Source organism: Petromyzon marinus, chromosome 12, assembly GCF_048934315.1.
Source record: "Petromyzon marinus isolate PM22_M1 ecotype Great Lakes invasive population chromosome 12, UKy_Petmar_22M1.pri1.0, whole genome shotgun sequence".
Lineage (NCBI taxonomy): Eukaryota > Metazoa > Chordata > Hyperoartia > Petromyzontiformes > Petromyzontidae > Petromyzon > Petromyzon marinus.
The window spans coordinates 876,381-885,481 of record NC_133678.1 but is presented as its reverse complement, the minus strand read 5'-3'; the positions used below and the strand labels follow the sequence as shown (position 1 = coordinate 885,481).

Below are 9,101 nucleotides of genomic sequence, written 5' to 3'. Positions count from 1 at the left end.
CATGACGAGTTGCGTTGATGATCCACGTTATAAGTAGGACTTGTTTCGCACACGTACGTCGAAGTGCTTCGTTGGTGTAGTGGTGCGCCGTGGCGTCTGCTACCACTCCCTCGACAACGGAGGCTCTGTGGAGTCAGACGAGGCCGAACCAAAGACAAAGATATCCCCGTATAGCCTCAACAGACCGACGGGGGCAAGTGCTGGTCGCGAGTAGCACCTATGAAAGCCGGAACGGCACACGACGGGGACGGCTGGACAGCGCCACGCCCGGCCGCCTTCGTCTACCCCAATGATGTTGGCTGCGAGCGGGAATCGAACTCGAGAATCGAACTCGGGAATCGACCTCGGGTCGTCGGCGCGACGACCCCTGTGCCACCGCTCGCCTCCGAGTCTTGCCGAGGCCGAACCGCACCCGGCCACGCCGCTCCACGTGACTTCACACGAGGATGGGTCGCCGACATCGGGAGATCCTTACGAGTCGTGGCATCGCTGGTGAATCGTGACGAGATATTACACACCATGGGAATGATGTCACAACAACGACACTGCCCAATCCAACCCCCTTCTGTGTAGCAGGCGATGTCTCGTCCTGCTCGTGTCTCCACCGTCTGCTTATGCCGACACTGATATTCTCCACAGCGACACGAGTGACTGTGTCGAGTTGCGAGTCACTCTAGCGAGGCTCAACGAGCCACAGGGGGTAAAGCGAAGCGGGTTCCCTTGCCTCCAAGGCCACCAGTTCCAGCAGTGTTGCTTCAAGTCGAGCCCGACATCTGCCGATGAGACACCGAATGTCAAAACCGGCCCTCGGGTTTGGCCTGTGTTAAACCAATACTCCCAGGTGCAGAAGGCAGCTGTGCGGCTGATGGGATGTGTAAAAACACGCGTGTTCAAGTGGAGGGGCAGGTGTGTGGAGGTGTTGTTGTTGGTACTTTCGTCCGCTTGCGAAGCTACCTACATCGGCTGGGGTCTCGTTGCATCTGCATCGGCACTCCCTCCACAAGTCGCGCGGATATTCTCGCAATCATCAGGCTTGTGCAGCGTGTAACCACTGAATTTGGTATAGGAACAGAAGGTACGATCGATACGGATTTAATAATAAAAAAGGAATACACGATCCAGAGGACCGGAGTCGGAGCATCCCCTCCACGGCTCTCCCCGTCCGATGCCCCCAGCCCGTGCGAGGCTGCTCTGCTTCCCCCCAATCGCCACCGAGGCATTTCGCTGAATTAGAAAAGGATAATACGAAAAGAAAATCACCGCATCGAAATGTCAAATTAGGACAACTTTTTGAAGTTTATAAAAAAAAACCGACAAAGATGACCCAGAGGTGCGTCTCTCATATTCTTCTTGGTTGGTTTGTGAGATTTTTTTTGTTATTTTCTCGTTTTAAATATTCACCATGAGGCAGTGCGAAGTGTATATTACTTTTTTTAACAACAGTGAAATTTGTTATAGACCTGAGCAGATAATTAATTTTGCTGGTACACAGTGACTTATATCCAGCACCTGGAAGGCAGCAAATGCCCTTCGTTTTTGTCTTATATCAGTGGGGACAACAACAACAACAATAAACTACAACATACAACCCCTGAGCCGCCGGCAACAGAAAAACAACAACTGCTTTGTCCCACATCTGGGCGAGTACTTGCGCAAGTTACAGATTACAAGATCGCGAGCGAGCGAGAGAGAGAGATGAGAGAGCGATCGCGGAAAGACGCTGCTTGACACAAACTTCTCGCGGCGCGCACCTCTCTGCCGAGCAGCGGGAGCCGCAACCGATTGCGGAGGCGTCCGCCGTGTAAAGTGATTCGGTTGCGCGCGACCCCGAGTTGCACATCCGAGTGCAGTAGTTGCGTCTCGAGCCTCTCTGTTAGCCCCCCCCCGCTCTCTCGTCCCTGACCCCCCTTCACGAATAAAGTGTGCGGCAGCATCAACACCACCAACACCACCATCATCACTGGGGGGACGCAGACACACTGGAATGCTCGTGTTGTGGATGGGGACCCCCCCCCCGTGCCCCTCGATACGTGGGACCCCACCCCCACCGCGTCTACACCGGAAGCGTTTAGAAACTCCCCCCCCCCTCTCCTCCCTCCCTGCCCCCGTGAGACTACGAGATGCACGCAGCCACTCTCCATCTCTCGCTAGTCTCACTCTCCCCACGGTCTCTCCCTACTCGCTCTCTGCACTTCTGACCGTCCGCGTCCCCTTCTCTCTATTCCTACTCTCACTCTACCCTTACTCTCTCTCTCCCCCCACACTCTCTCCATATTTCCCTACTCTACTTTTGTACTCTCCCTACCCCTCGACTCTCTTCTCTCCCCATTACAACTCTCCGCACTCTCCCCTCCACCCTCCCGATGCCGACTCTCCCCCCTGCCTTCTCCCCTCTCTCGCGCCCAGGTGGCGCTGTGCGCTCCGCAAGTCGAACGCCAATCTCGGCGATGGGGCGGTGGCGGAGGGAGAGGTTTGTGTGGCAGTGGTGAGACTGTTGTTGCTGCTGCTGGTTGATTGGTTAGATCACAGCTGGTGCTAGTGGCTAGCTGGATAGATCACAGCTGGTGCTAGTGGCTAGCTGGATAGATCACAGCTGGTGCTAGTGGCTGGCTGGTTAGATCACAGCTGGTGCTAGTAGCTGATTGGTTAGATCACAGCTGGTGCTAGTGGCTGCCTGGATAGATCACAGCTGGTGCTAGCGGCTGGCTGGTTAGATCACAGCTGGTGCTAGCGGCTGGCTGGTTAGATCACAGCTGGTGCTAGTGGCTAGCTGGTTAGATCGCAGCTGGTGCTAGTGGCTAGCTGGTTAGATCACAGCTGGTGCTAGTGGCTGGCTGGTTAGATCACAGCTGGTGCTAGTGGCTGGCTGGTTAGATCACAGCTGGTGCTAGTGACTGGCTGGTTAGATCACAGCTGGTGCTAGTAGCTGATTGGTTAGATCACAGCTGGTGCTAGTGGCTAGTTGGTTAGATCACAGCTGGTGCTAGTGGCTGGCTGGTTAGATCACAGCTGGTGCTAGTGGCTGGCTGGTTAGATCACAGCTGGTGCTAGTGACTGGCTGGATAGATCACAGCTGGTGCTAGTGGCTAGCTGGATAGATCACAGCTGGTGCTAGTGGCTAGCTGGATAGATCACAGCTGGTGCTAGTGGCTAGCTGGATAGATCACAGCTGGTGCTAGTGGCTGGCTGGTTAGATCACAGCTGGTGCTAGTAGCTGATTGGTTAGATCACAGCTGGTGCTAGTGGCTGATTGGTTGGCTAGGTCGGAGTGCTACGAGCAAGTTGGTCAAGTCGCAGCTCGTACTGGTGGCGAGCTCCGTTGGCTCAGGCTCGTGCTTGGCTGGCTTAGGCAGCCCCTCCCCCTCTTCCGCGTGGCCACTCATCGCCTCTTGAGCGTCCGGCGACTTTCCGCTTCGTGGGGCTCCTCGCTCCCTCCCACGGGGCATCTCCCACACACCCACCCAGCCCCTGCCCCCACTCAACCACGAGGAGTTCGCGAACAGCGGCGCTCGTGGCGTCTCCGCTCAGGGTCCGTCTCCCGCTCCCCTCCGTCGCCTCCCCCACCCCTTGGCCCTGCTGGGCTCAGCCGAGGGACATCGCGCACGCTCCAGACAGCGCATGGCACGCTCCAGACAGCGCATGGCACGCGACCCGACTGCTGGGTTACAGGGCGTCGCGGGAGACACGCGGAGAGGACTCTTCGTCTTCCACAAGTTGCGCACGACCCCCCCCCCCCCAGCAGCGTCTCCACGCGAAGGAGCCCCCCACCTGCACCCCAAGGAGCCCTTCTGAAGGCCCCTCAGGATTCCCCTCCCACCCCCCCCCCCCCACCCCATTGTGACGTGGGGCGCTGTAGTGGGCACGTGCTGCTGCTGCTTGCTGCTGCTGCTGCTGGAGACAACCAACCACGCCGTCTTTAAAGTCTCCCGTTTTTGCAAACGCGGTCTCCAGCAACATCAACGTCATATAGAGCGCCTTGTACGAATCGCAGTCTAGAGTCCATTATTACTGCGTGTATTTTGTAACGCGATTGCTTTTGCTCCGATGTCTATTTGCTTTCTCGTTGTACTCAACGTTGTATGGGGTTTTCTTTTGTTGCCATTGCCATTTTGGTGAGCCATGTCTCAGCCATCGCAAATCAGAGTACTCATCTTGGCCGAGTACTCATCGAGTTAAAATAAAATAAAATAAAAACAACTCGACACTTGGAGCAGACCGCATCTTCCCGAGCGAGTTGTGTTCCAGTCTCGAGGATTCTGGGAAGCCAAGCAGGCCCAAAGCCCGGTTTGTACTGAGGATGGACCACCACCACCACCACCACCAGGGGCTGGCCAGGTGTTGCAGGTGTAGGCAATGCTGGAAGCGTGGCCACGAGCTGGGTCTCCCCCCCGGTGCCCCTCCACACAGAGGCAGCCACTCGCCTGCAACGCAACGCGCCCAATTGTCATCACCCACGTGGCAGCACCACTCCCGAATGAAAAAGAATCCCGACAAAACCCCACACACAAAGTGTGGAGACGCAAGCGAGGCTTCTCTCCCTGGGCGACACGTGGGCCTCGCGAAACGACTGCGTTCTACAAACGACAACAACAAAAATGATATCATATCTTAATTTAGATTTGTTTTTCCAGGCAGCAACGCGTATTGTTGTTGTTGTTGTCTCACGAGAGCGCCCAGCAGGGTTGGCCTGCGCCCCCCGAGAATGCGACGATGAAACGCGAGGCGAGTGCAGGCCACGGGAACGCCCGAGTGGTGGGGGGGGGGGGGGCGTAGTGCGGCGCACACCGGGAGCAGCACGCACGAGGGTCTAGCTGCGGGGTAGAAACCCTCCAACCCGGCGACTACAAAACCCTGGGGGAAGATAACCCACACGCGGAGAGGGTTTGGGGGGGCGGTGGTGGTGGGGGGCTATCCGGCACGCTCAGTAGGTGAAGACGAGGTTGACGCTCAGTAGGTGAAGACGAGGTTGGCGCTCAGTAGGTGAAGACGAGGTTGATGCTCAGTAGGTGAAGACGAGGTTGACACTCAGTAGGTGAAGAAGAGGTTGGTGCTCAGTAGGTGAAGACGAGGTTGGTGCTCAGTAGGTGAAGACGAGGTTGGTGCTCAGTAGGTGAAGACGAGGTTGGTGCTCAGTAGGTGAAGACGAGGTTGGTGCTCAGTAGGTGAAGACGAGGTTGACACTCAGTAGGTGAAGACGAGGTTGACACTCAGTAGGTGAAGACGAGGTTGATGCTCAGTAGGTGAAGACGAGGTTGACACTCAGTAGGTGAAGACGAGGTTGGTGCTCAGTAGGTGAAGACGAGGTTGACGCTCAGTAGGTGAAGACGAGGTTGGTGCTCAGTAGGTGAAGACGAGGTTGGTGCTCAGTAGGTGAAGACGAGGTTGGCGCTCAGTAGGTGAAGACGAGGTTGGCGCTCAGTAGGTGAAGACGAGGTTGGCGCTCAGTAGGTGAAGACGAGTTTGACACTCAGTCGGTGAAGACGAGGTTGGTGCTCAGTAGGTGAAGACGAGGTTGACACTCAGTAGGTGAAGACGAGGTTGATGCTCAGTAGGTGAAGACGAGGTTGACACTCAGTAGGTGAAGACGAGGTTGGTGCTCAGTAGGTGAAGACGAGGTTGGCGCTCAGTAGGTGAAGACGAGGTTGAAGCTCAGTAGGTGAAGACGAGGTTGATGCTCAGTAGGTGAAGACGAGGTTGATGCTCAGTAGGTGAAGACGAGGTTGACACTCAGTAGGTGAAGACGAGGTTGGTGCTCAGTAGGTGAAGACGAGGTTGAAGCTCAGTAGGTGAAGACGAGGTTGACACTCAGTAGGTGAAGACGAGGTTGGCGCTCAGTAGGTGAAGACAAGGTTGATGCTCAGTAGGTGAAGACGAGGTTGACACTCAGTAGGTGAAGACGAGGTTGGTGCTCAGTAGGTGAAGACGAGGTTGACGCTCAGTAAGTGAAGACGAGGTTGGTGCTCAGTAGGTGAAGACGAGGTTGACGCTCAGTAGGTGAAGACGAGGTTGACGCTCAGTAGGTGAAGACGAGGTTGGTGCTCAGTAGGTGAAGACGAGGTTGGTGCTCAGTAGGTGAAGACGAGGTTGGTGCTCAGTAGGTGAAGACGAGGTTGACGCTCAGTAGGTGAAGACGAGGTTGGTGCTCAGTCGGTGAAGACGAGGTTGATGCTCAGTAGGTGAAGATGAGGTTGACGCTCAGGAGGTGAAGACGAGGTTGGTGCTCAGTAGGTGAAGACGAGGTTGGTGCTCAGTAGGTGAAGACGAGGTTGGTGCTCAGTAGGTGAAGACGAGGTTGGTGCTCAGTAGGTGAAGACGAGGTTGACGCTCAGTAGGTGAAGACGAGGTTGGTGCTCAGTCGGTGAAGACGAGGTTGATGCTCAGTAGGTGAAGACGAGGTTGACGCTCAGGAGGTGAAGACGAGGTTGGTGCTCAGTAGGTGAAGACGAGGTTGATGCTCAGTAGGTGAAGACGAGGTTGATGCTCAGTAGGTGAAGACGAGGTTGACGCTCAGGAGGTGAAGACGAGGTTGGTGCTCAGTAGGTGAAGACGAGGTTGGTGCTCAGTAGGTGAAGACGAGGTTGGTGCTCAGTAGGTGAAGACGAGGTTGGTGCTCAGTAGGTGAAGACGAGGTTGGTGCTCAGTAGGTGAAGACGAGGTTGGTGCTCAGTAGGTGAAGACGAGGTTGGTGCTCAGTAGGTGAAGACGAGGTTGGTGCTCAGTAGGTGAAGACGAGGTTGGTGCTCAGTAGGTGAAGACGAGGTTGGTGCTCAGTAGGTGAAGACGAGGTTGGTGCTCAGTAGGTGAAGACGAGGTTGGTGCTCAGTAGGTGAAAACGAGGTTGGTGCTCAGTAGGTGAAGACGAGGTTGAAGCTCAGTAGGTGAAGACGAGGTTGAAGCTCAGTAGGTGAAGACGAGGTTGGTGCTCAGTAGGTGAAGACGAGGTTGGTGCTCAGTAGGTGAAGACGAGGTTGAAGCTCAGTAGGTGAAGACGAGGTTGACGCTCAGTAGGTGAAGACGAGGTTGACACTCAGTAGGTGAAGACGAGGTTGATGCTCAGTAGGTGAAGACGAGGTTGACGCTCAGTAGGTGAAGACGAGGTTGACACTCAGTAGGTGAAGACGAGGTTGGTGCTCAGTAGGTGAAGACGAGGTTGGTGCTCAGTAGGTGAAGACGAGGTTGGTGCTCAGTAGGTGAAGACGAGGTTGACGCTCAGTAGGTGAAGACGAGGTTGGTGCTCAGTAGGTGAAGACGAGGTTGGTGCTCAGTAGGTGAAGACGAGGTTGGTGCTCAGTAGGTGAAGACGAGGTTGACACTCAGTAGGTGAAGACGAGGTTGACACTCAGTAGGTGAAGACGAGGTTGGTGCTCAGTAGGTGAAGACGAGGTTGACACTCAGTAGGCGAAGACGAGGTTGGTGCTCAGTAGGTGAAGACGAGGTTGACACTCAGTAGGTGAAGACGAGGTTGACACTCAGTAGGTGAAGACGAGGTTGGTGCTCAGTAGGTGAAGACGAGGTTGACACTCAGTAGGTGAAGACGAGGTTGGTGCTCAGTAGGTGAAGACGAGGTTGGTGCTCAGTAGGTGAAGACGAGGTTGGTGCTCAGTAGGTGAAGACGAGGTTGACACTCAGTAGGTGAAGACGAGGTTGGTGCTCAGTAGGTGAAGACGCGGTTGGTGCTCAGTAGGTGAAGACGAGGTTGGTGCTCAGTAGGTGAAGACGAGGTTGACGCTCAGTAGGTGAAGACGAGGTTGGTGCTCAGTAGGTGAAGACGAGGTTGGTGCTCAGTAGGTGAAGACGAGGTTGGTGCTCAGTAGGTGAAGACGAGGTTGGTGCTCAGTAGGTGAAGACGAGGTTGACACTCAGTAGGTGAAGACGAGGTTGACACTCAGTAGGTGAAGACGAGGTTGACACTCAGTAGGTGAAGACGAGGTTGGTGCTCAGTAGGTGAAGACGAGGTTGACGCTCAGTAGGTGAAGACGAGGTTGGTGCTCAGTAGGTGAAGACGAGGTTGGTGCTCAGTAGGTGAAGACGAGGTTGACACTCAGTATGTGAAGACGAGGTTGGTGCTCAGTAGGTGAAGACGAGGTTGACACTCAGTAGGTGAAGACGAGGTTGGTGCTCAGTAGGTGAAGACGAGGTTGACACTCAGTAGGTGAAGACGAGGTTGGTGCTCAGTAGGTGAAGACGAGGTTGAAGCTCAGTAGGTGAAGACGAGGTTGACACTCAGTAGGTGAAGACGAGGTTGGCGCTCAGTAGGTGAAGACAAGGTTGATGCTCAGTAGGTGAAGACGAGGTTGGTGCTCAGTAGGTGAAGACGAGGTTGGTGCTCAGTAGGTGAAGACGAGGTTGACACTCAGTAGGTGAAGACGAGGTTGACACTCAGTAGGTGAAGACGAGGTTGACACTCAGTAGGTGAAGACGAGGTTGGTGCTCAGTAGGTGAAGACGAGGTTGACGCTCAGTAGGTGAAGACGAGGTTGGTGCTCAGTAGGTGAAGACGAGGTTGGTGCTCAGTAGGTGAAGACGAGGTTGACACTCAGTATGTGAAGACGAGGTTGAAGCTCAGTAGGTGAAGACGAGGTTGATGCTCAGTAGGTGAAGACGAGGTTGATGCTCAGTAGGTGAAGACGAGGTTGACACTCAGTAGGTGAAGACGAGGTTGGTGCTCAGTAGGTGAAGACGAGGTTGAAGCTCAGTAGGTGAAGACGAGGTTGACACTCAGTAGGTGAAGACGAGGTTGGCGCTCAGTAGGTGAAGACAAGGTTGATGCTCAGTAGGTGAAGACGAGGTTGACACTCAGTAGGTGAAGACGAGGTTGGTGCTCAGTAGGTGAAGACGAGGTTGACGCTCAGTAAGTGAAGACGAGGTTGGTGCTCAGTAGGTGAAGACGAGGTTGACGCTCAGTAGGTGAAGACGAGGTTGACGCTCAGTAGGTGAAGACGAGGTTGGTGCTCAGTAGGTGAAGACGAGGTTGGTGCTCAGTAGGTGAAGACGAGGTTGGTGCTCAGTAGGTGAAGACGAGGTTGACGCTCAGTAGGTGAAGACGAGGTTGGTGCTCAGTCGGTGAAGACGAGGTTGATGCTCAGTAGGTGAAGATGAGGT

The 9,101-nt window shown here is 54.9% G+C and overlaps 1 long non-coding RNA gene across 6 annotated transcripts; it reads left to right on the top strand.

Annotated features, from left to right (window-relative positions):
- Positions 1 to 6,237: 6,237 nt before the first annotated feature.
- LOC142924313 (uncharacterized) lies at positions 6,238 to 8,853 on the top strand. 6 transcript variants are annotated; one of them, XR_012941499.1, is made up of 8 exons: positions 6,238 to 6,343; positions 7,098 to 7,227; positions 7,722 to 7,877; positions 7,930 to 7,981; positions 8,086 to 8,241; positions 8,424 to 8,527; positions 8,632 to 8,735; positions 8,814 to 8,850. It is a non-coding gene; the product is annotated as an uncharacterized LOC142924313 (long non-coding RNA). The 6 variants fall into 6 exon arrangements; XR_012941498.1 differs by lacking the exon at positions 6,238 to 6,343 and adding an exon at positions 6,901 to 6,993; XR_012941501.1 differs by lacking the exons at positions 6,238 to 6,343; positions 8,086 to 8,241 and adding an exon at positions 6,901 to 6,993 and having other exon boundaries at positions 8,450 to 8,527.
- Positions 8,854 to 9,101: the final 248 nt, after the last annotated feature.